A 27,494-nucleotide genomic window follows, 5' to 3' on the forward strand; every position below is an offset into this window, starting at 1 on the left:
AGAAAGCATTTGACAAAATCCAACATCCCTTCATGATAAAAGTCCTACAGAGACTGGGAATAGAAGGAACATATCTCAATATAATAAAGGCTATTTATGACAAGCCTACAGCCAACATATTACTAAATGGGGAAAAACTGGAAGCTTTTCCACTAAAATCAGGAACAAGACAAGGGTGTCCACTGTCTCCACTTCTATTTAATATAGTTTTGGAAGTCTTAGCCATAGCAATAAGGCAAGAGACACACATAAAAGGGATACAAATTGGAAAGGAAGAAATCAAGTTATCACTATTTGCAGATGACATGATTCTATACATAAAGGACCCTAAAGACTCTACTAGCAAGCTGTTAGAGCTAATCAAAACCTACAGCAATGTAGCAGGATACAAAATAAATACACAGAAATCAGTAGCCTTCATATATGCTAACAACAAACACACAGAGGATGAAATCAGAGAATCACTCCCATTCACAATTGCATCAAAAAAAATAAAATACCTTGGAATAAACCTAACTAAGGAAGTAAAGAATCTATACAATGAGAACTTTAAGACACTCAAGCGAGAAAATGCAGAAGACACTAGAAAGTGGAGAAACATCCCTTGTTCCTGGCTTGGGAGAATCAATATCGTGAAAATGGCAATCTTACCTAAAGCAATCTACACATTTAATGCAATCCCTATCAAAATTCCAAAGGCTTTCTTCATGGAAATAGAAAAAACAATCCAAAAATTCATTTGGAATCATAAAAAACCTCGAATATCTAAAATAATACTGAGCAACAAAAAAGAGGCTGGTGGTATCACCATACCTGATTTTAACCTATACTACAGAGCCATAGTAACAAAAACAGCATGGTACTGGCACAAAAACAGACATGTAGATCAGTGGAACAGAATAGAGGACCCAGATGTAAGCCCAAGTAGCTATAGTCACCTGATATTCGATAAAAATGCCAAAAATACTCATTGGAGAAGAGACAGCCTCTTCAACAAATGGTGTTTTGAAAACTGGATAAATATCTGCAGAAGGATGAAAATAGATTCTTCTCTCTCGCCATGCACAAGAATTAAGTCCAAATGGATTAAAGACCTTAACATCAGACCGGAAACTTTGAAACTGCTAGAGGAAAAAGTAGGGGAAACCCTCCAACATATTGGTCTTGGCAAAGACTTTCTAAATACAACCCCAATTGCTCAGGCAATAAAACCACAGATTAACCACTGGGACCTAATGAAATTACAAAGATTTTGCACCGCAAAGGACACAGTGAAAAAAGCAAAGAGGCAACCTACAGAATGGGAAAAAATCTTCGCCAGCTATATATCTGATAAAGGATTAATATCTAGGATATACAAAGAACTCAAAAAGTTAACTAATAAGGAATCAAACAGGCCAATCAAAAAATGGGCTAAGGAGCTAAATAGAGAGTTCTCAAAGGAAGAAATACGAATGGCATATAAGCACCTAAAAAAATGTTCTACGTCACTAGTCATCAGGGAAATGCAGATTAAAACTACATTGAGATTCCATCTCACTCCTGTCAGATTGGCCACCATCATGAAAACAAATGATCATAAATGTTGGCGGGGATGTGGAAAAAAAGGAACCCTTCTGCACTGCTGGTGGGAATGCAATCTGGTCCAGCCATTGTGGAAATCAGTGTGGAGGTTCCTAAAGCAGCTAGAGATTGATCTACCATATGACCCAGCTATAGCACTCCTAGGCATATATCCAAAGGACTCATCTCATTTCCTTAGAAGTACATGCTCAACCATGTTTATTGCTGCTCAATTTATAATAGCTGGGAAATGGAACCAGCCTAGATGTCCCTCAACAGATGAGTGGATAATGAAGATGTGGTACATTTATACAATGGAGTTCTACTCAGCGGTAAAGAAAAATGAAGTTATGAAATTTGCAGAAAAATGGATGGACCTGGAAAGTATTATACTAAGTCAGGTAACCCAGGCCCAGAAAGCCAAGCGCCACATGTTCTCCCTCATATGGGGATCCTAGCTACAGATGACTGGGCTTCTGTGTGAGAATGAAAATACTTAGTAGCAGAGGCCAGTAAGTTGAAAAGGAGACATAAAGGGTGGAGAAAGGAAGGGAGGAGGATACTTAATAGGTTGATATTGTATATATGTAATTACAATGATTGTAATGGGGAGGTAATATGATTGAGAATGGAATTTCAAACGGGAAAGTGTGGGGGTGGGGAGGGAGGGAATTACCATGGGATATATTTTATAATCATGGAAAATGTTAATAAAAATTAAAAAAAAAAAAAAAAAAAAAAAAAGATCATTCACCCTGACCAAGTAGGCTTTATCCCAGAGATGCAGGGATGGTTCAACATACGCAAATCTATAAATGTAATACATTACATAAATGGGTTGAAGGACAAAAATCACATGATCATCTCATTAGATGCAGAGAAAGCATTTGACAAAATCCAACATCCCTTCATGATAAAAGTCCTACAGAGACTGGGAATAGAAGGAACATATCTCAATATAATAAAGGCTATTTATGACAAGCCTACAGCCAACATATTACTAAATGGGGAAAAACTGGAAGCTTTTCCACTAAAATCAGGAACAAGACAAGGGTGTCCACTGTCTCCACTTCTATTTAATATAGTTCTGGAAGTCTTAGCCATAGCAATAAGGCAAGAGACACACATAAAAGGGATACAAATTGGAAAGGAAGAAATCAAGCTATCATTATTTGCAGATGACATGATTCTATACATAAAGGACCCTAAAGACTCTACTAGCAAGCTGTTAGAGCTAATCAAAACCTACAGCAATGTAGCAGGATACAAAATAAATACACAGAAATCAGTAGCCTTCATATATGCTAACAACAAACACACAGAGGATGAAATCAGAGAATCACTCCCATTCACAATTGCATCAAAAAAAATAAAATACCTTGGAATAAACCTAACTAAGGAAGTAAAGAATCTATACAATGAGAACTTTAAGACACTCAAGCGAGAAATTACAGAAGACACTAGAAAGTGGAGAAACATCCCTTGTTCCTGGCTTGGAAGAATCAATATCGTGAAAATGGCAATCTTACCTAAAGCAATCTACACATTTAATGCAATCCCTATCAAAATTCCAAAGGCTTTCTTCATGGAAATAGAAAAAACAATCCAAAAATTCATTTGGAATCATAAAAAACCTCGAATATCTAAAATAATACTGAGCAACAAAAAAGAGGCTGGTGGTATCACCATACCTGATTTTAACCTATACTACAGAGCCATAGTAACAAAAACAGCAAGGTACTGGCACAAAAACAGACATGTAGATCAGTGGAACAGAATAGAGGACCCAGATGTAAGCCCAAGTAGCTATAGCCACCTGATATTCGATAAAAATGCCAAAAATACTCATTGGAGAAGAGACAGCCTCTTCAGCAAATGGTGTTTTGAAAACTGGATAAATATCTGCAGAAGGATGAAAATAGATTCTTCTCTCTCGCCATACACAAGAATTAAGTCCAAATGGATTAAAGACCTTAACATCAGACCGGAAACTTTGAAACTGCTAGAGGAAAAAGTAGGGGAAACCCTCCAACATATTGGTCTTGGCAAAGACTTTCTAAATACAACCCCAATTGCTCAGGCAATAAAACCACAGATTAACCACTGGGACCTAATGAAATTACAAAGATTTTGCACCGCAAAGGACACAGTGAAAAAAGCAAAGAGGCAACCTACAGAATGGGAAAAAATCTTCGCCAGCTATATATCTGATAAAGGATTAATATCTAGGATATACAAAGAACTCAAAAAGTTAACTAATAAGGAATCAAACAGGCCAATCAAAAAATGGGCTAAGGAGCTAAATAGAGAGTTCTCAAAGGAAGAAATACGAATGGCATATAAGCACCTAAAAAAATGTTCTACATCACTAGTCATCAGGGAAATGCAGATTAAAACTACATTGAGATTCCATCTCACTCCTGTCAGATTGGCCACCATCATGAAAACAAATGATCATAAATGTTGGCGGGGATGTGGAAAAAAAGGAACCCTTCTGCACTGCTGGTGGGAATGCAATCTGGTCCAGCCATTGTGGAAAACAGTGTGGAGGTTCCTAAAGCAGCTAGAGATTGATCTACCATATGACCCAGCTATAGCACTCCTAGGCATATATCCAAAGGATTCATCTCATTTCCTTAGAAGTACATGCTCAACCATGTTTATTGCTGCTCAATTTATAATAGCTGGGAAATGGAACCAGCCTAGATGTCCCTCAACAGATGAGTGGATAATGAAGATGTGGTACATTTATACAATGGAGTTCTACTCAGCGGTAAAGAAAAATGAAGTTATGAAATTTGCAGAAAAATGGATGGACCTGGAAAGTATTATACTAAGTCAGGTAACCCAGGCCCAGAAAGCCAAGCGCCACATGTTCTCCCTCATATGGGGATCCTAGCTACAGATGACTGGGCTTCTGTGTGAGAATGAAAATACTTAGTAGCAGAGGCCAGTAAGTTGAAAAGGAGACATAAAGGGTGGAGAAAGGAAGGGAGGAGGATACTTAATAGGTTGATATTGTATATATGTAATTACAATGATTGTAATGGGGAGGTAATATGATTGAGAATGGAATTTCAAACGGGAAAGTGTGGGGGTGGGGAGGGAGGGAATTACCATGGGATATATTTTATAATCATGGAAAATGTTAATAAAAATTAAAAAAAAAAAAAAAAAAAAAAAAAAAGATCATTCACCCTGACCAAGTAGGCTTTATCCCAGAGATGCAGGGATGGTTCAACATACGCAAATCTATAAATGTAATACATTACATAAATGGGTTGAAGGACAAAAATCACATGATCATCTCATTAGATGCAGAGAAAGCATTTGACAAAATCCAACATCCCTTCATGATAAAAGTCCTACAGAGACTGGGAATAGAAGGAACATATCTCAATATAATAAAGGCTATTTATGACAAGCCTACAGCCAACATATTACTAAATGGGGAAAAACTGGAAGCTTTTCCACTAAAATCAGGAACAAGACAAGGGTGTCCACTGTCTCCACTTCTATTTAATATAGTTCTGGAAGTCTTAGCCATAGCAATAAGGCAAGAGACACACATAAAAGGGATACAAATTGGAAAGGAAGAAATCAAGCTATCATTATTTGCAGATGACATGATTCTATACATAAAGGACCCTAAAGACTCTACTAGCAAGCTGTTAGAGCTAATCAAAACCTACAGCAATGTAGCAGGATACAAAATAAATACACAGAAATCAGTAGCCTTCATATATGCTAACAACAAACACACAGAGGATGAAATCAGAGAATCACTCCCATTCACAATTGCATCAAAAAAAATAAAATACCTTGGAATAAACCTAACTAAGGAAGTAAAGAATCTATACAATGAGAACTTTAAGACACTCAAGCGAGAAATTACAGAAGACACTAGAAAGTGGAGAAACATCCCTTGTTCCTGGCTTGGAAGAATCAATATCGTGAAAATGGCAATCTTACCTAAAGCAATCTACACATTTAATGCAATCCCTATCAAAATTCCAAAGGCTTTCTTCATGGAAATAGAAAAAAACAATCCAAAAATTCATTTGGAATCATAAAAAACCTCGAATATCTAAAATAATACTGAGCAACAAAAAAGAGGCTGGTGGTATCACCATACCTGATTTTAACCTATACTACAGAGCCATAGTAACAAAAACAGCAAGGTACTGGCACAAAAACAGACATGTAGATCAGTGGAACAGAATAGAGGACCCAGATGTAAGCCCAAGTAGCTATAGCCACCTGATATTCGATAAAAATGCCAAAAATACTCATTGGAGAAGAGACAGCCTCTTCAGCAAATGGTGTTTTGAAAACTGGATAAATATCTGCAGAAGGATGAAAATAGATTCTTCTCTCTCGCCATACACAAGAATTAAGTCCAAATGGATTAAAGACCTTAACATCAGACCGGAAACTTTGAAACTGCTAGAGGAAAAAGTAGGGGAAACCCTCCAACATATTGGTCTTGGCAAAGACTTTCTAAATACAACCCCAATTGCTCAGGCAATAAAACCACAGATTAACCACTGGGACCTAATGAAATTACAAAGATTTTGCACCGCAAAGGACACAGTGAAAAAAGCAAAGAGGCAACCTACAGAATGGGAAAAAATCTTCGCCAGCTATATATCTGATAAAGGATTAATATCTAGGATATACAAAGAACTCAAAAAGTTAACTAATAAGGAATCAAACAGGCCAATCAAAAAATGGGCTAAGGAGCTAAATAGAGAGTTCTCAAAGGAAGAAATACGAATGGCATATAAGCACCTAAAAAAATGTTCTACATCACTAGTCATCAGGGAAATGCAGATTAAAACTACATTGAGATTCCATCTCACTCCTGTCAGATTGGCCACCATCATGAAAACAAATGATCATAAATGTTGGCGGGGATGTGGAAAAAAAGGAACCCTTCTGCACTGCTGGTGGGAATGCAATCTGGTCCAGCCATTGTGGAAAACAGTGTGGAGGTTCCTAAAGCAGCTAGAGATTGATCTACCATATGACCCAGCTATAGCACTCCTAGGCATATATCCAAAGGATTCATCTCATTTCCTTAGAAGTACATGCTCAACCATGTTTATTGCTGCTCAATTTATAATAGCTGGGAAATGGAACCAGCCTAGATGTCCCTCAACAGATGAGTGGATAATGAAGATGTGGTACATTTATACAATGGAGTTCTACTCAGCGGTAAAGAAAAATGAAGTTATGAAATTTGCAGAAAAATGGATGGACCTGGAAAGTATTATACTAAGTCAGGTAACCCAGGCCCAGAAAGCCAAGCGCCACATGTTCTCCCTCATATGGGGATCCTAGCTACAGATGACTGGGCTTCTGTGTGAGAATGAAAATACTTAGTAGCAGAGGCCAGTAAGTTGAAAAGGAGACATAAAGGGTGGAGAAAGGAAGGGAGGAGGATACTTAATAGGTTGATATTGTATATATGTAATTACAATGATTGTAATGGGGAGGTAATATGATTGAGAATGGAATTTCAAACGGGAAAGTGTGGGGGTGGGGAGGGAGGGAATTACCATGGGATATATTTTATAATCATGGAAAATGTTAATAAAAATTTAAAAAAAAAAAAATCTTTGCTCACTTTAAAGACTCAGTTGTCAATATATATATATTTTTTGACAGCGACAGACTCACAGAGAAAAAGAAAGAGAGAATGGGCATGTCAGGGCCTCCAGCCACTGCAAACGAACTCCAACCACATGCGCCCCCTCGTGCATCTGGCTAACATGGATCCTGGGGAATAGATCTTCGAACCGGGGTCCTTAGGCTTCACAGGCAAGCACTTAACTGCTAAGCCATCTCTCCAGCCCCTCAGTTGTCAATCTTAACCAGCAATGGACCCTGTGAGCTGCACAACTGCCTAGCCAGGCAAGCTGCATCTACAAGTGTAATAGTAGCGTGAGTGTTATGGTATTCCAACTCTTCTCTGATTGGACTTTGAGGCCTGCTCCATGGGAGGGATTTCATACCTGATACTGAAATCCTAGTCAAAAGTCTATCATTTGGAAAGTCATAGGCCTTAGGGAAGAAGCTATTACTATTGTTTGGCTAAATGGACATGCTATGCCCATCAAGTTGCCCTCTAAATACTGAATTTTATGCTCACATGGTATGCTGCTCTCACTGTTGGTCACAGAAGCTTCTTTTCACAGATGGCAGTGACTACTGGGGAGATTCAAAACTCATCAAAGTGCTGAGAAATGACAGTTAAATGCTTAGCATTAAAGGAGACATCTCAATCACACCTGCCAAGCCTCGGGGAACATTGTGAAAGAGGGGGCAGGAAGAATGTAAGAGCCAGAGGATTTGGGAAGAATGCTTTGGAATGTGTATTCTGAACATGTGGTAGCTGTTGCGTTCACTACCGAGCAGCAGCTGTCATTACCTGCACAATATTGGCCCCATCAACCTGTCATTATGTGTGGTGAAGGAGGGAAAAAAATAAAATTTCTCTTGCCTCAGCCTCTCAAGTATAGGGATTACAGACATGCACCACCACTCCCAGCTTGTGGTTTGTCAGGGTTTTCAAATTTTATTTATGAGGGAGAGAGAGAGAATTGGCACACCAGGGCCTCAGCCACTGCAAATGAACTCCAGATGCATGTGTTTCCTTGTGTGCATGCATTACCTTGTGCATCTGGCTTGCATGGGCTCTGGGGAGTTGAACCTGGGTCTTAGACTTCTCACAAAAGCACCTTGACCACTAAGCCATCTCTCTAGCTTCAGCTTGTAGGGGTTTTTTTTGTTTGTTTTTGGGCTTTTTGTTGTTGTTGTTTTTTGAGGCAGGGTTTCACTCTAGTCCAGGCTGACCTGAAATTCACTCTGTAATCTCAGGGTGGCCTCGAACTCACTGTGATCCTCCTACCTCTGCCTCCCGAGTGCTGGGATTAAAGGCGTGTGCCACCACGCCCAGCTTTCAGCTTATAGTTTTTATGTCATGTTTAAACCAAGAAACCAAGCTGGGCATGATAGCTTATACCTTTAGTCCCAGCACTCAGAAGGCTGAAGTAGGAGGATCGCTGTGAGTTCGAGGCCAGCCTGAGGCTACAGAGTGAGTTCCAGGTCAGCCTGGATTAGACCCTACCTTGAAAAACCAGAGAAAGAGAGAAGAAATTGAGAAGCCTAGCATCATAAGATTTACTCCTATGCTTTCTTCCAAGAGTCTTACAGTTCTTGGTCTTATATTTAGGCCTTTGATCCATAGTGAGTTAAAAGTTTTTGTTGATTTGTTTTGCTTTCACTAGTTAGTCTGAAGTAACTGATTACATGGCGATAGGAAAGTAAAACAGGCCCAGAATAAGAAATGGTTTAGAAGCTAATGTAGGTGTAGTGTAAACTGCTTTCCTGCTTGGGCCTTATGACCCGGAAGATTCAACAGTGCTCTAAATGTCTGCTGCAGACAGGAACACTCATGGGCCATCTGTCAATCCCTGCTAGGATAATCCTGATGTAACTCCTTTTTATTGCAGCTATGTCTCCTTACGCAAATAATGTATTCGTACTTTGATAGAACAGCTCCTGGGTTTGTTCCTAGGCTCTAGAAATCTAATGCTTGACCAAGCATGCTACATGGACATGCAATGTTTATCCATCTATGACAGGATATTTTAAAGGATACAGATCTACAGCTAAATGGAAGAGATAGATAGGGCAAGACATGGGAAGGAAGGTGGAACACACATCCATGTTCACCAGGCATAAGACTCTCTAGATATGTTCAGTTACCTGAGAACTCTCTGGTGAATTAGTTTTGGTATATTGTGTCAGGTAGGAGCATTAGTTACTCTTATTTCTATGACAAAATATCTGACACTAGCTACTTAAGGAAGGATTTATTTTCGCTCACAGTTTGAGGTGATACCATACATTATGGTGGGGGAGGCATGGAAACAGAGTGTGAAATGGCTGGTCACATCATGTCTGTAGTCAGGAAGCAGAGAGAGAGAGGGAGCAGGGAGGGAGGGAGCGAGATGAGAGAAAGAGAGAGAGAGAGAGAGAGAGAGAGAGAGAGAGAGAGAGAGAGAGGCTAGTGCTCAGTTGGCTTTTTCCTTTATCCAGTTATACAGTCTGGGACCCCCGCCCATGGGATGGTGCCACCCACAGTCAGGGTTTTCCCTCCTCAGTTAACCCTCTTTGAAAACACCTGCACAGACATACTCACATGGGCGCCTCTCAGATGATTCTCAATCTAGTCAAGTTGACAATGAACTCTTATAGTCAGGATCAGCTTCTGGGATTTGTGTGGTTTGTTTTGAGACAAGGTCTCACTATACTGCCCAGGCTGTCGGTGAACCAAAATTCTCCTACTGCTGCCTTCCAGCTGCTGGGTTCACAGTCATGTCCAGTGGGTGGGTGGTATTTGGGATGGAGCCCAGGGTCTCACATATACTAGGTAAGTGCTGTACTTCTGGGCTGTATCTCCCAGCTCCCACAGTGATCTCTGTGTGAATGAGAAAGAGGTGAGCGTGTGTGCATATGTGGTGTGTGTATATTTGAGCATGTGGGAACACCTGCGAGTGAGTGTGCATGCACATTCATGTGGAAGCCGTCAGGTGTCTTCTTGATTTGCTCCACTTTATATACTGGGGCAGTGGAACACAGAGGTCCCTCATTGGGTGAGTCTAGCTAGCCTGCTCACTCTGGCAACCCCTGACTTCAGGTCCTGAGTGCTGAAATTATAGGCAGGCCACCACACCCACACTGCCTTTACTTGGGTGCTGGGGATCTGAACTCAGGTCCTCACATTGCTCTCAGCCCTCACATGATGATTTTAACATATGCTAAAGATCTACTGAGGGGCTGGAGAAGTGGCTTAGCTGTTAAGCGCTTGCCTGTGAAGCCTAAGGACCCTGGTTCGAGGCTCAATTCCTCAGGACCCACGTAAGCCCGATGCACAAGGGGGCGCATGCATCTGGAGTTCGTTTGCAGTGGCTGGAGGCCCTGGTGCGCCCATTCTCCCTGTGTCTCTGCCCCTTTCTCTGTCACTCTCAAATAAATAAAAATAAACAAAAAAAAGTAAAAAAAAGATCTACTGATCTAGGGACCAGGAAAGTTTTTTCCAGAGAAATACATTTCAGCTGTTACTTGAAAGACAAGTGTAAATGAGTAAAGAGAACAGGGTGTGATCCAGGCAGATGGAACAAACTGTGTCAAAGCCTAGGGGTAATAAAGAACTTGGAGCATTTGAGGATAATCATAACAGCAATAACAGTAATTTATCGACACTTACCATATGCCAAACATGGATAAGCACTTTAGAACATTATTTCACTTAATTTTCACAACAACTCTATAAAGTGGGAAATAGTACCATTTCTATTTCATAGATGAGGCAACTGAGAGTTGAAAGAAGTGTCTTGTCCAAGACTACCCAAATGTAAAATGTCAGAGGCAGGATTTGAACTTGGCATGCTCTGTCTCTCTTGTTCCCTCTCTCTCTCTTCCAATCCCTTTTCTCCCACTAGTTGCAGAAGAGTTTAGTCATTTGCTTACAAAAAGAAGCAAAGCATTAAATGCATGGCCTTCCCTACCCTTGATTTCCTTTCCCATTCTATTCCGCAAACTACTTTTCTTCCAGGGCTCAGAGGCTTTCCCATTCTAAGCTGTTCCTTACCGTTATTCTCTCTTATGAGTTGATAACTAAATGAATGAATGAATGAATGAATGAATGAATGAATGGAAGCAGCGAACACTGGTGACACTTCATAATTATGTATTCATTCATGTGTTTATCTGCTTTTAAAAATATTTATTTATTGCAGAGAGAGAAGAGAGAATGGGCATGTCAGAGCTTCCTGCTGCTGCAAACAAACTCCACATGCATACACCGCTTGGTGCATTTGGCTTTACATGAGTCCTGAGGATGGATCATCAAGATTTGCAAGCAAGCAGCTTTAACCACTCAGCCATCTCTCCAGCCTTGGGTTTATCTGTTTAATGCTTGTCTTGCCCACTGTACTATCAACCTTCTGATACCTAGGAGCCAATCTGCTTGTGTCCCCTAATACCAAAAGATACTGTTTTGTGAGGTTTTTTTGTTTGTTTGTTTTTTGTTTTTTGGTGGTGCTGAGGATAAACCTTGAGCTTTGTGCATGCTAGGCCAGCCTTTTACTACTGAGCCACATTCCCATCCCTTAGGTATTTACACACAAGAAGTATTTTTTTGTGTTGTTGAATAAGTGGTTTTTATTGTATTATTTTATTTCAGTGATGGGGATTGAACCCAGGGTCTTGTGCATGTTAGGCAAGTAATTTAACACTGAGCTAACCCTCAGCCCTGATTTTTATTTTATTTATTTATTTTTGGTTTTTTGAAGTAGGATCTCACTCTAGCTCAGGCTGACCTGGAATTCATGAAGTAGTCTCAGTGTGACCTCAAACTCATGGCAATCCTCCTACCTCTGCCTCTGCTGGCATTAAAGGCATGTGCCAGCCACCACGCCTGGCTGATCTTTATTTTTGAGACAGGAGAAATGGGTTGCTGGATGTCATTTAAGATGTCAATTATAAATTCCCTACATCTGCAGAAAAAAAAAAAATCAACCTCACTTGTCTATCTGTAATACCCCATAGGAAGTGCCAGTCTTTCATTCCATGAAGTGACCTAAGAACCAACTCTTAGACTGTTAGGGAGTCGAGATCCAGAGATGGGGCTGTTAGTCTCTATTCAAGAATGTCATCAAGATGAAGTAGAACCCACATTCAGAAAGTCAACTGCCTTTAAGGAGGGAATGGGGCCAGTGACCTCACCAGTGCTTTGCTATTCTGGGAGTCTTTTCGGCCACAGCCCCAGAAAGCAAGCTGAGTGACCATGTTGCAGGTGAGGTTGTAATTGCTCCTTACTTTCCCTGGTTCCCCCAGTGTTAAATTAGCTTTATGTCAATACCACATTGGCAACTGGGATGAATTATTGAAGCTCATTCACTGCAATGGGTCCAGGTTCCACTTGCTTTATGGAATGGAGGTGAATGTGAGCATATGATTTCTGTCTTGTGGTCAGTACATTTTTTCAGTCTGTTACTAATATGAAGGAAGTTGGACTTAATGGGCAGATTATCCCAGCCTCTACTTCTCATGAAAGCAGTGAGATGAACGTAGTGGGAGGACTGAGCCCTGGTGGGATGGAGGTGCACGGGGCAGGCATTGGCTGTTAGCTCACAAGAACTCTTAGTTATCATGATATGTGCTGCCATCCTAAACAACTGTTCATATACACAAGAGCAATACCATCAACACACACATAAGCATGTGTATGTTCAGAGTATCAATAAAACTTCATTCACCAAATTCACCAAAAGACTACCAATTGTAAGGCTTTCTTCTCCCTCTACATTCAACACCAGTGTTTTTCTAGATATGCTGGTTAGTTTGCTCCCACACTTGGCAGGAGTAGATCACTTGGAATGTCCAAGGGCAGGAATCCCAATTGCTGGAGACTACAAGCATATGGGAGAATAGCCTTCCTTTTTTGCTCTTCCTGACCTTCCCCATAAGCTCATGTGCTCCAGAATTTCCAAGATATGTTTCTGCTGCTTGGTCCAGATGCCAAAATGAATAACTATATAGCTTTGCATTACTGCCACAAATATGCATTCTCTCTCTCTCTCTCTCTCTCTCTCTCTCTCTCTCTCTCTCTCTCTCTCACACACACACACACACACACACACACACACACACACACACCCACCCCATACCCAGATACAGGCCTCCTAGATGGCTTGGAAGTCTGATGAGAAGTCCTTCCGACTCTATCAGCTAGTCACATGCCTTCACAAATCTCACCATTAAGTATTTATTTCTTGGGGAGTCCCTAGTTGAGAATCAAATACTTCTAGTCAAGGTAACACACACCATAAAGTTATCATTTAACATTTTCACAGGAACTCACTTCTATCCAGGAACTTCCTTCCTCTTGCCTGGCTCTTAGTCATTCTTCATATCTGATCCTACCCATGCCTCTCCCCAGACTCAGGAGGGAAGGTCACTTCTCCCATTGTACACTCTTATTACTCCCTGTCATCTTCCTTGGATGCAGCTGTTATAACTCTAATCAAATAAATATTTGTGTGCTTTTATTTGTATAACTATGATTCCTGTGGATGAAGAGCTCCAGTAGGTTAGGGATAGTCTAGTTCATTCGCTATTCTTTTTTTTTTATTTGCATGCAGAGAGAGACAGAGTGAAGAGAGACAGGCAGACAGACAGACAGACAGACAGAGAGAAAGAAAATAGGCATTACAGGGCCTTGAGCCACTGCAAACAAACTCCAAATGCTTGTGCCACTTCATACATCTGTCTTTATGTGGATACTGGGGAATTTGGGTACTGGGGAATTGAACCTGGGCCCTTAGGTTTTGCAGGCACATGCCTTAACTGTTGAGCCATCTCTCTGGCCCTAGATCACTATTATTCACTGCACCCCCAGTGCTAGCACAGAGCCTGTTACAGAGCAAATATTCCATAAAACTAAAGTTTGAGAGATTTGGGTAAAGCAGGACAGAGAAAGAGGGAGGGACACAAAAGGTCAGGATGTATGACTCCAAACCATGCTGAATATCATGCCTCTCCTTTCTTCAGCTGTCTGGATGACACCATGTCACCCTTCATGGGGAATGTTAAGAAGTCCAATGGAGCTACAGGAACTGTACTAAAATTGAAAGAGGCAGAGGCTACTCATCTGAAAAAAAAAAAAAAGGTTTGAAGAGTATCCTGGTCTGGCATGGCCTGCATCCCGCTTTCCCAGAAAGCAACTAAGCACTCATTGTTCTAACGGAAGCCTTGTGTGAGGGACTCCTTCTTTCAGATGTTTCCTGGTAGTTAATATGGAATGCTTGTTTTGGAGAACTTATAGCATTGATAATCATTGCAAAAAAATGCTATCCCAGGGCTAGAGAGATGACTTATCAGTTTAGGCATTTGCCTGTGAAGCCAAAGGAACTAGGCTCAATTCCCCAGGACCCATGTAAGCCAGATGCACAAGGTGGCACATGTGTCTGGAGTTTGTTTGCAGTGGCTAGAGGCCCTGGCACCCATTCTCTCTTTCCTCTCCTCTCCTCTCCTCTCCTCTCCTCTCCTCTCCTCTCCTCTCCTCTCCTCTCCTCTCCTCTCCTCTCCTCTCCTCTCCTCTCTTCTCCTCTCTGTCTCTGTCTGCTTGCAAATAAATTAAAAAACAATTTTTAAAAATGGTATCCCATCCATGTGGGGGAATACATCCCTGATACTGAAAACTTAAAATGGGTAGTCATGAGCCCTAGGGGTGTAACATCTGCTGATGTCTGGATAAGTGTATATACTATGCTTATCAAACTGCCCAGTAAGCACTTTTCTTAATATTTATACCCTTATATTAACGCTACTCTCACTGTGGGTAGAGAATGTTCTCTTTTCAGATGGCAGTGACCTTGGGATGACTCAGAAGGTATCATAGTGCTGGAAACAAGTGACTGGAGTACTGAGTAACATCTCGATCACACCTTCCAAGGCTCAGGATCTAATGCGGAAGAGGTGGCGGAAAGAATGTAAGAGCCAAAGGAAGGACAGGACTCCTTACAACATGCTCCCTCCAGACACAAAATGGCCTAAATATCCATGACCTCACTGTGCCTGACACAAGACCATCATAAGAGGAGGAAAAGATCATGACATCAAAATAAAAGAGAGACTGATTGAGAGGGGGAAAAGATATGATGGAGAATGGAATTTCAAAGGGGAAAGGGGGGGAGGGTATTACCATGGGATATGTTTTATAATCATGGAAAATGTTAATAAAAATTGAGAAATAAAATGGTATCCCAGTACCTTCCAGTGAGTTGTTGGCCAGGGAGGTCCCTGATGGCCCCAAAACATTACAGGCCATGGCCAAGGTCCTTGGTTTCCCACCAGGAATAGATGGTAAGACCCTATTGCTGAAGACTCCACATACTTGGGCTGCAAGACCACTGAAAAATCCTGCTGGAACTGAGGTGATAACTTCCTCCATGTAGACCAGTTGACAGAAAGCTGGAAGAAGCCATTCTGCATGCAGTTCAATGGGAGAGAGAGAAATCACCAGTGAAGATACCCAAGAGTGGACATTGCAAACCTTATATTTTGCCAGACAGGCCAAATGAGCCAATGGGTGCAATAGTGGCATGTCTGTTGTGGTGGAAATCAACTGCCCTCTTATTGGACTGGAGGCCCACTCCATGGGAGGGAATACATCTTTGATACTGAAAACCTAAAACAGGGGTAGTCATGAGCCCTAGGAGTGTAACGTCTGCTGCTGTCTGGATAAATGTATATACTATGCTCTTCAAACTGCCCAGTTAAGTACTTCTCTTAATGTTAATACCTATATATTAATGCTACTCTCACTTTTGGTTGAGAACCTTCTCTTTTCAGATGGCAGTGACCTTGGGATGACTCAGAAGGCATCATGGGGCTGGAAAGAAGTGATTGGAGTACTGAGTAACATCTCGATCACACCTTCCAAGGCTCAGGGTCTAATGCGGAAGAGGTCGCGGAAAGAATGTAAGAGCCAAAGGAAGGGCAGGACTCCTTACAACATGCTCTTCCAGACACAAAATGGCCTGGATATCCATGACCTCTGTGTCTGACACTACCTACACAAGACCATCATAATAGGAGGAACAGATCATGACATCAAAATAAAAGAGAGACTGATTGAGAGGGGGAGGGGATATGATGGAGAATGGAGTTTCCAAGAGGAAAGTGGGGGGGGGGGAGGGCATTACCATGGAATATTGTTTATAATCATGAAAGTTGTTAATAAAAAAATTTTTTAAATGGTCCCCAGGGCTGGGGAGATGAGTTACTGGTTAAAGGTACTTCTTTACAAATCCTGTCAGCCTGGGTTTGATTCCCTAGTACCTACATAAAGCCAGATGTACAAAGTAGTGCATACAACTGGTGTTCATTTGCAGCAGCAAGAGGCCCTGGCATGCCAATTCTCCCTGCCCCTCTCTCTTTCTATCTCTAGCAAATATTTTTTTTTGATTTTTTAGAAAATACTATCCTGTACCATTTATTGAAAGTTTATTATATGCGTGTGTTGCAGTCCGGTTCGCATTGCTGGTAGAAATCACCCAACCAAGAGTAGCTTCTGGGAAAAAGATGTTTACTTTGGCTTACAGGCTCGAGGGGAAGCTTCACGATGGCAGGGGAAAACGATGGCATGAGCAGAGGGTGGACATCACCCTCTGGCCAACATAAGGTGGACACAGCAACAGGAGGGTGTGCCAAACACTGGCATGGGGAAACTGGCTATAAAGCCCATAAGCCCGCCCCCAACAATACACTCCTTCCAGGAGGCATTAATTCCCAAATATCCATCAGCTGGGAACCTAGCATTCACAACACCTAAGTTTATGGGGGACACCTGAATCAAACCACCACATTCCGCCCCTGGCCCCCATAAACTGATATCCATACATGATGTAAAATACAATGCATTTAGTCTGACTTTAAAAGTCCCCATACTTTTTAATCAATCACAATGATGTTCATACATTCCCATAGTCCAAGATCTTTTAACTGAGCCATAATACCAAAAAATAACCTCAAAAAACCCATAATGACACAGAATAAATATTCACACTGCAAAAGATGGCATTGGGCATAGCAAAGAAACATTCAACCAATACAAGATTTAAAACAACCAGGGCAAACATCAAACTCTGTAGCTTCAAGTCCAGCAACTCTAGCCAGTGACAAATCTTCAAGTCCGATAATTCTAACCAGCAACAAGTCTCTGGCATTCCAAGTCCGCCCCTCCAACTAGGCTACTCACAGCCCTGGGAAACTTCATCAGGGCCGGCAGCACCTCGGCAGCCATCTCATGGTCCTGGCATTTCCACTGGGTCTCCACTGCAAGCCACGGTTCATCCTCATGGCCCCATGGGGTCTCTATGCAGGCAACCAGCAAACTTGCTTCACACTGCCCATGGCCATTTCCAAAACACAAGACCGTGTTGCAAACTCAATGACCCTCTTTCCAGCATTTCTTATACTCCACGATACCAGGTAGGTGCCAATTTGTTAATCCAGGGGGGATTAAAGCAGACTTTGAAGAACAGGACTCCTTGAGCACTCAGGCCCTTTCAAAAGAGCTGACATTCTTTTTGTTGCCCCAGCGCAGGTCAGCTAGCCCAGTCTCAAAGGTTGTAATCTCAGTTGCAGCTGAACGGGCAATAGTTCACCCAAAGATTTTTCTTTCTGTGCCATATCCCTCTGCTCACACCAGTTCATTTCTATGCTAAGCAACCCTGCACAACTTCTCAGGACATGTGCACAAGAGCAAGCTTCTCACACAAACTGCTAGCCCAGTCCAGGCACAGCTCTTTCTCACCCTCATAAGCCAAACCTCACAGTCCATAGTTCTTACTGCATTCAGGTCTTAGAGCTCAGACCAGAATAGTCCATTAAGCTGTACTTACAGCTCTGCAAGGCATCTCTTAGGCCAAGGTTTCAACTCCTTCCACATTCCTCTTGAAAATCAACTCCAAAAAGGCTGAAGCCACACAGTCAGGTGTTTAGCAGCAATCCCACTCCTCGGTACCACTTTACTGTTGCAGTCCGGTTCGCATTGCTGGTAGAAATCACCAAACCAAGAGTAGCTTCTGGGAAAAAGAGGTTTATTTTGGCTTACAGGCTCGAGGGGAAGCTTCACGATGGCAGGGGAAAACGATGGCATGAGCAGAGGGTGGACATCACCCTCTGGCCAACATAAGGTGGACACAGCAACAGGAGGGTGTGCTAAAGACTGGCATGGGGAAACTGGCTATAAAGCCCATAAGCCCGCCCCCAACAATACACTCCTTCCAGGAGGCATTAATTCCCAAATATCCATCAGCTGGGAACCTAGCATTCACAACACCTAAGTTTATGGGGGACACCTGAATCAAACCACCACAGAGTGGCACTGGGCAAATATTTTATACCTATCACATATCATTATCTCAATTAATCCTCTGAACCACCTTGTGAAATAAGTACACAATTATTCCTACTTTACAGTTGGATGAACAAACTCACAGTCAAGAAATAATTGGCCTAAGGTCATACAATTAGGAAACAACTGAGTCACGACAGAATTCTAAGGCCATTTTTTTTTTTTCAAGGTAGGGTTTCACTCTAGGCCAGGCTGACCTGGAACTCACTATGTAGTCTCAGGGTAGACTTGAACTCATGGCAATCCTCCTACCTCTGCAACCCAAGTGCTGGGATTAAAGGTGTGCGCCACCACGCCTGGCTCTCTAAGGCCAAAACAGACGGTGTTTCACTCCAGCCCTGATCAGACCACCCCTTGTCCTTATGCTGGCACACTCACTCAGCAGATAGACATGGCTGCCTTTAAATGAACTTGAAGTATATTTGAGATGTTGGAAGATGTCACTGTTCCCATTTTACAACCACCAGGACCCTGATTCCTGGAATCAGAAAAGGGGTGCAAACATCTGGAATTGTGAAGGAAGCAGATACTAGCAGCTGGAAGGCACCAGCTTCCTTGGTGTTCCCTGGGAACACCACAGATAATGTTTTCCCTGGGAAAACATTCCTAGGTTCCTGACTCTATTACTTGAAAAATGGACTAATCTTGAGTCCTTTTTCTCTGTATTTCTCTTTGCCCAGTGGTGATGCTGGCATCTTGTTTCAGAATGATAGTGTTGGCGGGGGGGATATTGGGGATCCAACCCAGGACCTTGAGGATGCTAAGCAAGCACCATACCACTGAGATATATAGTTAGTCCTCATTCCCCTGACTCCTTTATGACTGGGGCACTTGAGTGATTAGATGGCAGAAGGAAGGAAGAGAACTTTCTGCTACTTGGGGCTCTTTCCTGACAAGTAGGACCCTGGAGAGATAGGATTCTTTTGTAAGAACCATTGCAGCTTGTTGATCTCTCCTTCCTAATTCTGGATGACAAATCTGGCAATGTGTTCTTCAAATCAATAGTTCTAGTACTGGCCTTTTGATTCCTTACTTTGCCATTTGTGGCAAATGTACAAGCTCTTCAGGTAAAGCTTCTGGGAGTCCATTCCACAAGCTTTTCAAATGATTTTTTTTATAGTCACTAATTCCCTAAATTAACTCCTCCAGTTTAAGATACCTAGAATGGTTTCTGTTTCCTGCACTGAACTAAACTTTCACATAGTTATAAAATGACTCTTTGGAGAAATTGAAAAAAAAAAGTCTACTGCTATGGAGAAAATATTTCTTTTCCACTCATTGCCAGGTTCATGGCTAAGATTGCTAAAACAAAAGGTAGAGCAACAATAGAAAAGCATACATAGTTATTTAATGCTTTATATGACACAGGAGCCTTCCTAAGGAAGTGAAGACCAGAGAAACAGAAAAATAGAAAGCCTGTGTATTGTGTATGCTTGAGTTTCATGAAAAGTGGAAAGTCATGCCCGAATACTATTAGACAAAGCAGGTGTGCACTACTGGTAATAAACTTGGAGGGCGGAGCTTAGCAAGGAACATGGGCCCAGATTCTTTTTGGTGACTTTGCGTCTTGGAGAACAAGGATTCCTCTTGCTTTTAGGCATAGGGAGGGTATCTCTGGATATGAAGTGTGAAGATCTGAAGTATGATGGCCTACTCCAGAGAAGAAGGAGAGGCAGGTGAGAGTGGCCTCCTGATTTGTCTTAGTGCCATATTTTGTAGATGACTGTTGTCACCCAATCACTGATATGGTCGGAGGTAGGAAACCAGTTAAGTAGACATAAAAATAGATTGTTATCAGGGTGTAGGTCAGAGACAGTGTGACTGCCTAACAAATACAAGGTCCTGGAGTCTAGCCCCACTAAAAAGTTATCATAACTCAGCCTCTCTTATGAATAGGTGGCAAGTTTTCTCATTCAGAGAATCACAAAGACATCTCTGTTCTTCAAAATGCCTATATATTGAGCCGGGCATGGTGGCACATGTCTTTAATCTGAGGACTTGGGAGGCAGAGGTAGGAGGATCGCTGTGAATTCAAGGCCACACTGAGACTACATAGTGAATTCCAGGTCAGCCTAGGCTAAAGTGAGACCCTGCCTCAAAAAACAAAACAAAAAATCCTATATATTACATTTTATATAAAAAAATATCAGGCTGGAGAGATGGCTTAGCAGTTAAGCTCTTGCCTGTGAAGCCTAAGGACCGCAGTTTGAGGCTTGATTCCCTAGGACCCACGTTAGCCATATGCACAAGGGGGCACACTCCTCTGGAGTTCATTTGCAGTGGCTGGAAGCCCTGGCACACCCATTCTCTCTCTCTCTCTCTCCCTCCTTCTCTCTGTCTGCCACTCTCAAATAAATAAATAAAAATAAACAAAAGAACATTAAAAAAAGAAACATCTGAATTTCTTTGTATATCAGTTATAGTTCAATAAAAATGATTGAAATAAAAATAATAAAGCTCTCCAGGTCAGCCTGGGCTAGAGTGAGATCCTACCTCGAAAAACAAAAAATAATAATAATAATTTAAAAAATAATAAAGCTCAAAAAAGATAAAGGCAGGAAAGTGCACATAGATAGGCTAAGAAATAAACATATTTCAAAAGCTTACGGGGGCCTGGGGATACAGTTCAATTGAGTGCTTGCTTAAAATTCACTAAACTGTAGTTCAATTCCCATTGCCACATAAACCAGGAACAGTGGCATATGCCTATAATCACAGCACTTGGGAGGTAGAGGCAGGAAGATCAGGGGTTCAAGGGCATCCTCAGCTACATAGCAAATTTGGGACCAGCCTGGACTACATGAGACCCTGTTTCAAAAAAAAAAATGGCTTATGAGCCAGATGTACAAGGTGGCACACCCATCTCCCTGTCTCTCTGCCTCTCTCTCAAATAAACAAATAAATAAAATATTTTTTTAAAAAGACTTATGTCTAGTATAGGAGATGGACAAACAAACACACAGCTCAAATGTGTGACTTCAGAAGTCTGCTCTACACTCACTGTTGAGTGAGTCATTAATATGTGTTGTAAACTTACACAGACAACATGACATAAAATTCTCCGATGATCCCAAGTGACCCCAGGAAAGATAGAGAAGATACGAGATGCTTTTAGGTTACGAGGATAAGAACCCTTCATAAGCCTACAGTGAAAGAAGGAAGAATGGAACAGGAATAATGACAACAGAAAGAAGCAGGTGGGAGGAAAGGAGGGGGATGAATGGATTTTTGAGGGACAGATAAGCAAGAAAGCCAACTCCCTCACTCCAGATCATTTCATCTCTATTGCACAGTGCCTGGAAAATAGGAGGCATTTGATAAACAAAGTCAGGAGGATGGGGAAGCAAGAAGACGCAGGTGGGGTGTGTATGCAGTAATAACCTCTAACATTTATGGAGTTTTAGCAGAAGCCAGGCATTCTGCTAAGCATTTAAAGTACATTATCATTCTAAATCCTTGCTGATGCTCCTGGAGCAAAATACTAAAATCCCATTTAATAGTTCAAGAAACAGAGACTCAGATGGTTTAAATAACTTAATCATATAGGCAATAAGTGACAGAGACAAGATTTGAATTCTGTCTGACTTCAAAACCAGTGTTTCTCACGACCACACTATATGTATTTCCCTGAGTCCAAGGTACATCTGGGGCCTCTCACTCCCCTACTGCCCTACACACCAAAAGTTTAGAGGACATGGTTCCAGACCTGACCTACCAATGAGGAGGACTAAAAGAAGAGTGGTGAGGTGGCCCCCCCCACCGAGGAGGGCCACGTTAACGCATCCTCTTCAACAACAGAAAGAAAAACAATTTGAAACGTAATCGTCTCCCAGAATTATGATCCCTCCCTGCAGCGGGGAGCACATTAGCAGAGCCGAGAAATGATAATTCAGCAGCCCCCAACTCAGCAGGCAGGGAGAGAGGAGAGGAGGAAGGAGAGAGGGAAGAAAACTGAAACAGATAGAGGGGGTGGGGAAGGCGGGGGTCTGACCTCCGATTGTTCTTTTTACTGGCCAGGTCTGAGACTGGGTTCCAGGATGTGGTTTGGCGACAATTGATTCTGCTCAGATAGGGTAGGGGTCACGTTGCCCCCAGGTCAGCTGTCAACACTGATGGAACCCAAGCCCACCCAAACCAGGCACAGCATTTGTCATCTTAGCCCAGGAGGGGGGATGTCTCTTGAGCTACCCTGGGTGCTCTTGTCTGATGGCACCGAGGCAAAATCAACTTCCCGTCAGAACCCGAGGTACTGGACAGCTCCCGGCCCTCGAGTGTACTTGATGGCGCCCTCCGGGCCCTACCCCCTCAAGCCTCAGTGGTCTCACCCTCAGGGGAAGCGCAAAGGCTACTGGGAACCACTAGGGACTGGGCTGGGGTCATGAAAAGGTCCAGATAGAGATCTGCTGGGGACCTTGGGACTGGAGCCCCGGGGGCAACTTCTCCAGACGCATTCCTTCCTTCTGACTTGGGACCCCCTCAGTCCTCACACTACACATACACCCGTGGGGGACAATGGAGCCTTCAGCCCCCAGACATGAATGGGGCCTTTGAGAGCTGCACGCCATGGGGTCATCAGCGGCCACCAGTCCCTGGGGCTGCCCAGCCTTCTGATTAGGAATTGCTGGGCTGGGGGGAGGTGTTCCATGATCCCTGTCTTAGAGACTGCTGGTTCCTGGGAAAAGATTCATTTCTAACCAAACGGTTTCTTTTCTTTTCTTTTCCTTCCTTCCTTCCCTCCTTCCTTCCTTCCTTCCTTCCTTCCTTCCTTCCTTCCTTCCTTCTTTCTTTCTTTCTTTCTTTCTTTCTTTCTTTCTTTCTTTCTTTCTTTTTTTAGTGATCTTAAGGAGGTGGGGAGTGAGCAAACCTCTTTCTCTGTTCCAGGGTGGGGACAGGTCTGTGGCCCCTTCCTAGCAAACTTCATGAAGAGGTAACCTACCGAGCTTTTGCTATCTCATGTCTCTTCTCATCAAGCCTGGGTCCCGCTGTAGATGGGGCAGGTCCCTCACCTTCTCCCGACATCCATCCCTTCATCTAGGGCTGCCACTGCGGCCTGGTCCCTTTTTCCTTCTGTCTCCCCTTCTGCTTCTGCAATGCACAGCCTACTAGGTTTCTATGGAAACAGGCTAGGCAGGCTCTGCCAAGAGGCCAAGGCCACTACTGCTCTTGAAGGGAGGGGAGGATAGAAATTGAAAGTGAGGAGCAGGAGGCGAGTTCTCGTCATTCCCGAGGGGATGCAGATGCGCTGGATGTGAGACTTTCACTAGGAGGATGGGTGGAAGGAAGAGGCAGAGATGTAATTGAATGACTGAGGGGCTCCTTCCATTTCCTCAATTCCCAGTGCTCTGCACATCTAGACAATTCCCTCAGGGGGCATTGGTGGGTGAAAAAGAAAGGGAGACAGGTAACAGGAGCTCTGACCTGTCCTCCCTTGCACAAGGCCCTAATGCTTTCAGAGCATGCCCACTTGAGAGAGGGCCTCCAGAGAACTAAAGATGGGAGAGGAAATCGCAGTGGGGTGTGGGTATTCAGGGATGTTTCAGGAGATCCCCTAGGCAGGCAGAGCTAGAGGAGGCCAGAGGTCTAGGAATGCCATGTTATTTTATGGCACCCTTCCCTATTAGGAAATATTCATTGAGGAGTTGGGGGTGGGATGGGCCTGGAAGCTGCCAGTTTTCTCTCCTCTGTTCATCCCATCAGGATGTTGGTCTATAAAAAGAGGAAAGCAGAGGTGGCAAACAGGGTCTGAGAGCAGAGGGGGGCTCAGGGTACAGATGCTGTGACTAGGACAGGTAGGGAGTGTTCTCTAAGCTTCCTAGCTGTCACTTCTTGGCATATGTACCCTTACCCTGACTCCTTCCTGACCCTAGGAGCTCAGGCCAAGCTGCTGTTGGCAAGTCACTGTTGGAAATCTTGGAGTCCTGGGAAAATGTGCCATAGGGTCCCTTGGGAAAGGAGCTCCCAGGTTATCAGAAGGTTCAGAAAGCTTCACTAGGGAAGACAGGAAGTGAAAGGGGTCCTCTGACAGCCTAAGGTTTGCTGGATCTAACCTCATGGGTTCTCTGGCCATAGCCTCCAGCACAGACGTCTTGGTGTTTGCTTATTTTGGTTATTTTTTGATCAGATATTTTGGCACTGTGCACACTGCCTCCTGTTGCCATGGCAGCCGTGACAGGGCTGAGGCACCGTGAGAAAAATACCAAAATTAATGAGTGAGCGAAAGTGCAGCTGAGAGAAAAACAAGGTTAAAAAAAGAGTTAAAACGGTAATGAAAACAGGCTTCCCGGCTCCACAGCAGAGCAGCTGCTGAGGCCTCCTTAGAGCATCAACCTCCACCCAACCTGAGGCTCCTGGCATCTCCAAGACCTCAAGGCAGGACTCACCCACCTTTCCCCATGCATCCAGTCACAGAACAAGCAACAGTCACATGGGGACTATCCTAAGTAGATCCGTTCCCTTCTCAGGTAGCTTCCTGTCTCCCAGAACAGCATCCCAGGGAACAGCTTCTCGTATCCTAGACAACAGTGTCTTAGCTACAGCCCCCACACAATAGTGGTCTAGCTATATTACCAAGAAGAAATGGCTTCCCAGCTACACCAGATCTTCACAGCTATAGCTGCAGGCATAACATCTTCCCATCTAGAGTCCTGCACACAAGAACAGCCCAGACACAATCCTGGGCAATAGCATCTTAGCTGTAGCCAATCCCCAGTTTGCTGTCATCACAGCTATAGCTTCAGAACCAATAGCATGCTGGCTACAGTCCTATATACAACAGTCTCTCTCTTTTATCCCAGGTAACAGCTTGCTTCCCAGGTACAGGCTCCTAGCAACAGCTTCTTATCTCCAAGGACCTACCAGACAGTGGATTCATCTACAGCTCTACTTACATCATATTAACAGCAAACCACTTCTCGGCTATAGCCAGACTCCGGTATGCCAGCCTTACACTTAAAGCTTCAGACCCAGTGGTGTTTCAGTTAGAGCCTTCTCTGAACATACACACATAGCTTTGAGAAATCTGGTTCTTGAGAAATCCAAAGGTCTGACCTAGGCACACCAGAATCACAACAGAGGCAACAGCCTTTCTGTTAAAGTTTCCGGTCCTACAGCATTCCAGTCCCCTTAGCTCCAGCCCAGCCTAGGTACATATTAGCAAGCATCCCAGTTATTTCCATACCTAACATCACTCAGGCTCCAGTCTCTGGACACAGTCCCAGATGGACTCTCAGTCACTGTCAGTTTTAGGAGCCTCCCCCAATGCTTCACTTGCCAACTGGTCCTCCTTCCAGATTGGTACAGGGCCAAGAGCATGGCTTCTCTTCTCTTCAAATACCACCTCTTTTACTCCCCAACCATCCTCCCAGTCCCACCCCTTTTTCCTGCCTCTTTTCCTGGGGGAAAACAGACACCAGTCTTCATACCTACATTGCCCAAACTCAGCTCCCCCACAGAGCCCAGCTTGTCAGCTGGGGCAGGAGGGGATGGGAAGCAAGGAAGAAGGGTAGGCACACCCTGCTGTTGCTGCCTGGTCCAGTTCTGCTCCAACCACTTGGTGCAGGGTTTGGGTTTGCTGGTGGTGGAAAAGGGAGGATGGAGAAGAACATCTGGGAGATTAGCATTTCCTGCCCAGCTCTGCGGCTGCTGATCCTGCTCAGGCCTGAGCAAGGGAAGAGAACAGAGGAGCCTTTGAATGGCTCCCAGCAAGCAGCCTGGGGAGGGTTTGCTGCAATGGGCAGCAGGCACATGCTGGGGGCAGGGAAGTTGGGACAGCTCCTCTGTGGAAGATTTCTTCTCTCTGGGCCGCTGATTCCCTCCTTGGCGCTGTGTTCAATGATGTGGCGAGTATGAGCTTTGCAAGGGACCTAGAGAAACCACTTCAAGGATGGGCTCTCTTTGCACAGCATACTCCCATCCAGAGAACCACATTTGGGCTCCTGGGGCTGAGGGCCCAGGCCAGAAAGGCAGATGAGTGAGGGAAGGTGGGTTGTCCTTGAGTGTTCTTTTAGCCAACCACAGACCCCACCTCTACCTTAAACACAGTCCCCAAAGGAGAGGCCAGGGCTGGGAAGGGGAGAAAGCAGAAGAAAGGGACAAGGGGCAGAAGAATGGTAGAAATGGGAAATAGGAGGACAGAGATAGGAAGCACAGGCTCAGAGACCAGTCTCTCGATATGAGGGTCTTTTCATATTCAGAGCCAGGTCTTGATGTACATATTTTTACCCATTCTTTTAACCTAGAACACTCGACTTTGGACTATAAGAGGCACCAAGCAGGAGATCCTATTGAATTGGGGCACTTGGCAGCCTGGGGTACCAAACTCTGAGCAGGAGGGAGTTCCCAAGCTGCCCAAATACCTCTAGATGGCGCCAGAGAGCCAGAGCTGAGCGAGAGATACCAAGTACTGGAGTGTATGAAACACTGCGTGTGACACCGTGTGTGACTCGCTGAGTGTGAGTGTAACAGGGAGCGTGTGTCACTGCGAGTGCGTGTGACACAGGCCGTGACACTGCGCGGCCTCGCGTGGCACAGACACGTATGATTCTGCTTGTGTGTGTGTGTGTGTGCGTGCGTACGTGTGTGTGTGTGTGCGCGCGCGCGCCACCGGCAAAATAGTATGGCCACAGCACTACACCGCCCTGAGGGCAGGTGATTAGGACACCCTCGAACAGCCTAGCCTGAGACCAGGAGGGCCATTTCATCCTCACACTAGTACATCTCCCTTATCTTCCCTCTAGATCTTCAAGATCCCATCCCCCTCCCACGGTCCCCTTCTTAGTCCCACCCCCACGGCTGCTCGGCCACCGAGACTGACCGTTCTGCGGCTTCGGCCCGAGGGGGAGGGGTGGACTTCCCGGGAGCTCAAGGGAAAGGGAGGGAGGGCCACGCGGGGTGATGCAGGGGTCTGGGCGGGAAGAGGGTGGACCTGGAGGGGCAG

The 27,494-nt window shown here is 43.8% G+C and overlaps 1 long non-coding RNA gene across 1 annotated transcript in view; it reads right to left on the reverse strand.

Annotated features, from left to right (window-relative positions):
- The window catches only part of LOC123454141, a 51,708-nt gene that overhangs the window by 22,542 nt on the left and 1,672 nt on the right, over nt 1-27,494 (reverse strand). The window lies entirely within an intron of this gene.

Source organism: Jaculus jaculus, chromosome 13, assembly GCF_020740685.1.
Source record: "Jaculus jaculus isolate mJacJac1 chromosome 13, mJacJac1.mat.Y.cur, whole genome shotgun sequence".
NCBI lineage: Eukaryota > Metazoa > Chordata > Mammalia > Rodentia > Dipodidae > Jaculus > Jaculus jaculus.